The sequence below is a fragment of the Podarcis liolepis genome, assembly GCF_965112155.1.
Source record: "Podarcis liolepis genome assembly, chromosome: 5".
NCBI lineage: Eukaryota > Metazoa > Chordata > Lepidosauria > Squamata > Lacertidae > Podarcis > Podarcis liolepis.
In genome coordinates this window covers 32,525,978-32,533,569 of record NC_139556.1, presented here as the reverse complement: position 1 = coordinate 32,533,569, position 7,592 = coordinate 32,525,978, and the positions used below count along the sequence as shown (strand labels likewise).

Here is a 7,592-nt window from a genome sequence, read left to right as displayed (position 1 = left end):
GCAAAAACATCTGGAGTGTACAGATTCCCTATCCGTGGTCTAAAGGAAGAAGAAAAGAACAGGGTGTGCAGAGTAACCTGGGGAAAGTGGGGATCTAGAAGGAAGCGTGGATGAAACTGTGATATTGCAGATGGAAGACAGTATCAGAGTGTGGTTTGTAGAGAGGAAAGGATGGATTGTAGAGACCTGTGCAAATGGGAAATAAGTGCTGTGACTGAAGAGTGTCAAATAGCCCAGCGGTGGTACAGAGAAAGATAGTGCCACAGAGTGCATGGGGTGAAAAAGTTACTAAATTACTACTGCCCATAAAGGTAAAGGGACCCCTGACCATTAGGTCCAGTCGTGGCTGACTCTGGGGTTGCGGAGCTCATCTCGCTTTATTGGCCGAGGGAGCTGGTGTACAGTTTCCGGGTCATGTGGCCAGCATGACTAAGTCGCTTCTGGCGAACCAGAGCAGCACACGGAAACGCCGTTTACCTTCCCGCCAGAGCGGTACCTATTTATCTACTTGCACTTTGACGTGCTTTCGAACTGCTAGGTTGGCAGGAGCTGGGGCCGAGCAATGGGAGCTCACCCCGTCGCAGGGATTTGAACCGCCGACCTTCCGATCGGCAAGTCCTAGGCTCTGTGGTTTAACCCACAGTGCCACCCGCGTCCCTACTACTGCCCATGAGCAAGTGTAAATCAGCTACTTTGTATGCCAGCTAGTGGTTTTGTTGGTGTCCAGAAGTCATAAACACGTCTAGGGATTTTGGTTTCTACATTTCTCAAATGACAAAAATGGATACAAACAGGCTAATAATGGAAATCTCCAGTGATTTGGAAAGATGGGCACTACCCAGACTTGGTATTCGGGGCTAAGGTTAGCGCACTTAAAATGAATATTCTGCCATGAATAATATGTGTGCTGCATGATAATTTCCTACCTGTGGCTTAAGCATATCTTCAAAAGATCAGTGTGCTATTTCAGAATTTTATTTGGGGTGATACTTTACCTCATTGACCCTCATAAAAGAAAGCAGTTCCCTATGCTGGAACAAGAATTTCATAAGACGTATCTTTTAGCATGCACAAACAACCAGCAAGTCTTTTTTCTAGAAATACCCCCAACATGGGTTAGTTTTAGATATGGCTTACATAAACACCCCTTTTTGAATGGGAGGTGTTGAGGATCTAAGTATGTAAAAAGAGCAGGACCTATATATCGCCTGCAATTTCAGCAGCTTGAGAGGCAATGGCACATAAGAATTTTTTAAGAGCCTTTAAGAGACTTGTACTGCAAGCTGGAGGTATCATAGGAACATAGGAATCTGCCTTAAACCAAGTTAGACAGTTGGTCCATCTAGCTGAGTATTGTCAACAGTGACTTGCGGCAGCTCTCCAGGATGAAACATCCACTATCTATTTTGCAATGATCTGACATTCTTAATACTCTCACTACATTTGAATGTACTCTTTATAAACACCAACTTTGCCTGAACATCTATTTGAACACTTGGATGGCATGTATCAGTCTGAATGCTTAATGGATGTGTTGATGTTTATTATTTTGTTAATGTACTGCCAGGTTTTGTTTTTCCTTGCGCTTTTATTGTGTTCCATTTCTTTTTCTCCCCTTTATAAGTGAGATGCTTTCTGTTTAGCCAACACTGAGACCAGCCCGTTTTCCAGTTAGCAGAAATTTTCATTTGAGCGGCCGATAATGCCACTAATTCTTTATGCACAATATTTGGATTGCTGTGACTCTCTTAAGGACAGGAGAGCTATCTCTGGGTCTAAATTAAGATGCCAATAATCATATTGGGGGGGGGCAAATTCTGTCTCCCAGAAAGCTGCAATAGGGATACAGCCCCACCACATATGCCTGAATGACCCTAGAGCTTCACAACCTCTCTGACATTTGAGGGGGTAACGAATTGTTTATATGATAGCGTTTAAGGCACAGAACGTGGCCTGTGAGGGAATGGACCATGTAATGGCGATGCAGTCAGGGAGCACAATACAGAAAGGCAACTATGCTACATAGACCATTACTCCCACCAGTTGCATCACTGGTGCTTCACTGGTCCATACTGGATAGGCTAGTGCTGCAATTGCATTTAAGTCAGGGGTGGGGAGAGAGAGAGAGAAAGATGAGTAAGCAACTTGGAATAATATCTTCTTCTTCTTCTTCTTCTTCTTCTTCTTCTTCTTCTTCTTCTTCTTCTTCTTCTTATTTATACCCCATCCATCTGGCTGGGTTTCCCCTGCCACTTCTGGGCAGCTCCCAACAGAATATTAAAAACACAATAAAACATCAAACATTAAAAACTTCCCTAAACAGGGCTGTCTTCAAATGTCTTCTAAAAGTCAGATAGTTGCTTATTTCCTTGACATCTTGTGGGAGGGTGTTTCACAGGGTGGGTGCCACTACTGAGAAGGCCCTCTGCCTGGTTCCCTGTAACCTCACTTCTCGCAGCGAGGGAACCGCCACAAGGCCCCTGGAGCTGGACCTGAGTGTCCGGGCTGAATGATGGGGGTGGAGATGCTACTTCAGGAAGACAGTTGCATGCAGCAGTTTGGCAGTGATGTGCTCTGGATTTTCCAGAATAAAAGAGACATGAGTCCTGTTCAGTTATTTGGTATGCATGAGTACTAAATGTTTCAAGGAGCTTCTGAGAATGCTCCTGGCTTGACCCAGCCCCTAGATACAGACATGCATTCACTCACACACACTCCTAGATAATGCATGACTAGTGTTGGCCTGAAAAGTGAACATGAAGCTCCCTCCAAGGAGTTGCAAACAAAGGTTGACTACGGTTTCCATTCCTGCAAAGGGACCATATGTAGCCCCCCCCCCCCATGCCCATGTCCTGAGAAAATTATGCCACTGCAAGGAAGGAGTTTTATGCTGCAGTTCTCCCAGATCACCACACGAGGCAGCTGAACATAACACTTGTTCGCAAGCAACTCCTGGGCAGGATTAATTCACTTCATGCGACAGATGTTGGCTCAGATGAGTACCAAAAAAATCCCTGTACACAGAAGATTGGGAGTCAAGCGGAAAGGCTCTAATGTACTCTTCTCCCTGACTGGTAGGCTAGTTTTCTAAATGGCTGGATTTGATTTTACTCTTAATTCCATCATGCAAACTCCCACTTGCAGTCAGAAGAGAAGCAGTTCAGACACAAGTTTATCCCCTCATCTGCTGTTTAAGAGAGCAAGGCCTAATAGGTGAGAGGGGTTTCCAGTGAAATTAAGGGACTTGCATAGCTCTAGCTCAGGGGTCGACAAAGTTTACCGGCCATGGGCCGGATCATTCTCACGGAGATCATCCGTGGGCCAGACTGGTGCAGTGCGATGCCGGAAATTGGGTCTACACATGTCCGCAGTGTCGGAAATCACTTCTGCGCATGCCCAGACGCTGAAAATCATACCTGCACAGAAGTGATTTTCAGCGTCTGGACATGCGCAGACGTGATTTCTTGTATCTGCGCATGCACAGATGCCATTTGTGGCGCCACTCGATGAGTGCCCGTGCCACACTGGTTTAACGCAGCACGCGGGCAGCTCAATTTGGGGGCAGTTCGTGGGCCAGTAAGACGGTCTTCGTGAGCCGCACATTGCTGATCCCTGCTCTAGCTTAACAGTCTTGGAATTTCAATGGTCTTCCAGTGTGCATATCCTAGAATACAGGTGTTCAGGTGCTCTTTGCGACTCAACCCTCTGTAATGGATTTTTTAAAAATATATTCTGTACTAGCTGCATGTTTCAGAGGTTCCACACTGAAGGTGTTAGAGAATATTAGGCAAGATTCCTGTGCTTGTGTCACACCATAAGCAACATAGCTTTGTGGCATGTTAAAGGCAGATTTATTACGGCATAAGATTTCATGGTTTCGTTTCAGCAGGAGGAAGAGCATTCTAGTTCACAAAAGCTTATGTCATAGTAAGTCTGCTATTCTTTAAGATGCCACAAGATTCTTGGTTGTTCTTATCGATCAAAGCTCTAAATTGGTCTGCTGCTTGTCAGAGCTTGCACAGCTGAAGTTTCTGAATTGTTTTCAGAGGCAGCCCTTCATATAACCCATTGCAGTAATCTTACCCTAAGACTCAGCTATACAGCTGCAAATGTTTTAAGTGCATTATACAAGTGTGACACTAGATGGCGATGGTGAGCTCATGACAAATTCAATATATATTTCAAAACACTTAAAAATAAATAAATTTCACAGCGTTTTTGTGTGTGTCTAGAATAGATCATGGGTAGGCAAACTAAGGCCCAGAGGCCGGATCCGGCCCAATTGCCTTCTAAATCCTGCCCACAGATGGTCCGGAAATCAGCTTGTTTTTACATGAGTAGACTGTGTCCTTTTATTTAAAACGCATCTCTGGGTTATTTGTGGGGCCTGCCTGCTGTTTTTACATGAGTACTGTGGAATGTGTCCTTTTATTTAAAATGCATCTCTGGGTTGTGTGTGGGGCATAGGAATTCGTTCACCCCCCAAAAAAATATAGTCCGGCCCCCCACAAGGTCTGAGGGACAGTGGACCAGCCCCCTGCCGAAAAAGTTTGCTGACCCCTGGTCTAGATTCCACCCCAGAGGTTACCAGAGCATAGATGGCAGAAGTTAGGCTATCCCTGTCCAGAGAGGGGCGCCACTGAGTCCACCTGAGCCTCAAGCGACAGCAAAAAGGATCCAAAAGTACCCCAAAAGTTGCATACCTGCTCCTTCAGGGGGACTGCAACCCCATCCAGAGCAGGCAACCTCCCATATTGTTAGTGCTCACCGGGGCCTTTTTAAGGCTGGGGAAACATGCTTTAAATATTATAAGTAAAACATTAAAGTTTGCTTAGCACAAAACACAAGAGACCAAAGGCTCGTCTAGTCCAGCATCCTGTCCCGCACTTGCCAAGTCTTTGCTCCCTTTTGCAAGTTTTTTTGTTGCCTATAACTTTGGCCCAGTGCAGTCAAGAGGCAGAGATAACCCCAAGTGCTGGCGGGATCTTCAGCAACACCGAACACGGCATTTTTTTCACATGCGTCCTCTTCCGCAGCTGCTATTCCGAGCCTTTCACGAGGCCTCTACGCAACCCAGACGCTTCGCCCCTCTATTATAGATAGAACCCGAAGGCGGACACGTGAGGGGAAACCAAGTCGGGCGGTCGGAGAGGGCGGGTTGCAAGAGCTCGTATTACAGCCGAGGGGAGGAAAGGCTTCTTTCCCGCGAAGCCAGGGGCTTGGGGCGGAGCAGGTGGGCCCGTCGTGACAGGAACCCGGGAAGCGAGAGGAGCCGCAGCCCCGCAGCCCAGCCGGGAGAGGCTTCTTTCAGGCCCGAGAGGAGCTCGGCCGCGCCCCGGACCCGCCTGGCCATGGACCCCGAGCGCGGTGAGTCACGTCGAAACCCTCCGCGGCGAGCTGCCTTCCCCTCTCCCCGCCCGACGTGCGCGAACCCCAGGCCTCAGCTGCTTTCAGACTGCAGTCCTAGCGAGGGCGCACCGCTGAAGACCGGGGAGCGAGCTTGGGAGAGGGAACGAGTTCCACTTCAAGGCTTCCTTTCTGCCTTGTCTTATGCTACATGGGAATCTGCCCGCGTGTTTCATCCTCACTGTTAACATTAGGTGCAGTCTGGGGGCGCAGGTGTTGCTGGACTGCAACGCCCAGCACCCCTGAGCATTGGTTAGGTTGGAGGGGAGTTGCAGTCCAGTTGGAACTGCAGAACCACAGGTTCCCCACTTCCTAAAATGTGATCTCCCCACTGTCCTGTTCTCTTTCCCCAATTCTCTTTTCCCAGTTCTCTTTCCCCAATTCCCTTCCCCTTCCTTAACTCACCTGCATAAGAGCATCTTCATAAAATCATAGGATTGTGTGGTTGGAAGGGGCCAGCAAGGTCATCGAGTTGTTCTTCTTTGGCGATCACTCGTAGCCGAGTAAGATTGTCTTCCATGAACCCGGTCTTAACAGTGAGTCCATAAGTGACTGTGGAGGCCAGTTCTGGATCCACATGTCCTTCAACAGTGGGGACATGGGTTTCTGGGTGGGAGTTGATCACGGTGAGGGTTTGCCAAACGTTCTTTCCTCTTAGCATGTTTATCCCTTTCTTCCTGAGTTCGAGCGTCTTCAAAGTCCACGACACCTTTGGTAAAGGCCGTTCTCCAATTGGAGCGCTCACAGGCCAGTGTTCCCCAATTGTCTGTGTTTATACTACATTTTTTAAGATTTGCCTGGGGAGAGTCTTTAAACCTCTTTTGTTGACCAGCAGCATTACTTTCCATTTCTAAGTTTGGAATAGAGTAGTTGCTTTGATAGACAATAATCAGGCATCCGAACAACGTGACCTGTCCAACGAAGTTGATGTTGAAGAATCATTGCTTCGACACTGGAGCTCTTTGCTTCTTCCAGTACACAGGCCCTAGTTCACCTATCTTCCCAAGTGATATGTAAATTTTTTGGAGACATCATTGATGGAATCTTTTGAGGATCTGGAGATGGTGTTTATAAGTGGTCCGTGTTTCACAAGCATACAGTAAGGTTGGTAGTACAGTAGCTTTGTAAACAAGCAGTTTGGTTTCCCTGAGAATGTCCCAGTCCTCAAACACTCTGAACTTCAATTGGGAGAAAGCTCACTCGCAGAACTCAGGCGATGCTGGTGTCGGCCCTTGTGGAAAGATAGGAGAAGTGATTGACATTTTCCAACATTACACCAATGAGTTGGATTTGTGGTGCTGCAGAGGGGTGGTTTTGTGCTTGTTAGTGCAACACTTGTGCTTTTTGGATGTTGAACAATAGGCCAAGCTTTCTGTAAGCTTCTGTGAAGATATTTAGGATGGTTTGGTCATACTCTAAGTGTTCACACACTACGTTGTCATCGGCATACTGAAGCTCTGACGGAAGTTATGGTAACCTTGCTCTTTGCTTTCAGCCTACTCAAGTTAAAGAGCTTTCCATCTGTTTGATAATTATTTCTACTCCAGTGGGGAGTTTCCCTTTAACAAAGTGTAGGATCATGGTGATGAAAATAATAGATTTGGGGTGATAACAAAACCCTGTTTAACACCTGATGCCACTGTGAATGGTTCATTTTGAGAGCCATTGTTATTTGCAATTGTTGCTGTCATGTTTTGGAGGAGCCGAAAGATGTTCACACATTTATCTGGGCAGCCGATTTTCAGAAGGACAGTCCACAGGGCATTATGATTTAATGTCAAAGGCCTTAGTCAGGTCAATACAAGGGTTGGTTTTGCTCTCTGCATTTTTCTTAAAGCTGTCGAGCGGCAAAAATCATGTCCACTGTCCCCCTAGAAGGTCAAAAGCCATTTTGAGATTCAGGAAGGGTAGCCTCAGATATTGTTAGGAGATGGTTTGCTAAGATCCTTGCAAGAATTTTGCCAGCCGCAGCTAATAGAGATGCCTTGAAAGTTTCTGCAATCCATTCTATCACCTTTTTTAAAAGAGTGATAATTTTGGCATCCCTAAAGTCTGCTGGGATCTCCACTCTCTCCGAGATTTTTTTCGATGAGCTTGTGAAGTTTCGATGAGCTTGTGAAGTTGTTGTGTAAGTTCAATTCCACCTACTTTGAAGACCTCGGGGGGTATCCCATCAGGTCCGCTGG

At 46.6% G+C, this 7,592-nt stretch overlaps 1 protein-coding gene across 4 annotated transcripts in view; it reads left to right on the top strand.

The window, feature by feature from the left end:
* Positions 1-4,956: 4,956 nt before the first annotated feature.
* Positions 4,957-7,592, top strand: part of LOC310706801 (broad substrate specificity ATP-binding cassette transporter ABCG2-like) — a 29,727-nt gene continuing 27,091 nt past the window's right edge. Inside the window, exon 1 of one of the 4 annotated variants that reach the window (XM_083503083.1) lies at positions 4,957-5,367. The gene's annotated coding sequence lies outside the window, so the exon portion shown is untranslated. The remainder of the gene's footprint in view (positions 5,368-7,592) is intronic. The other 3 variants (XM_083503082.1, XM_083503080.1, XM_083503081.1) reach the window with 3 other exon arrangements.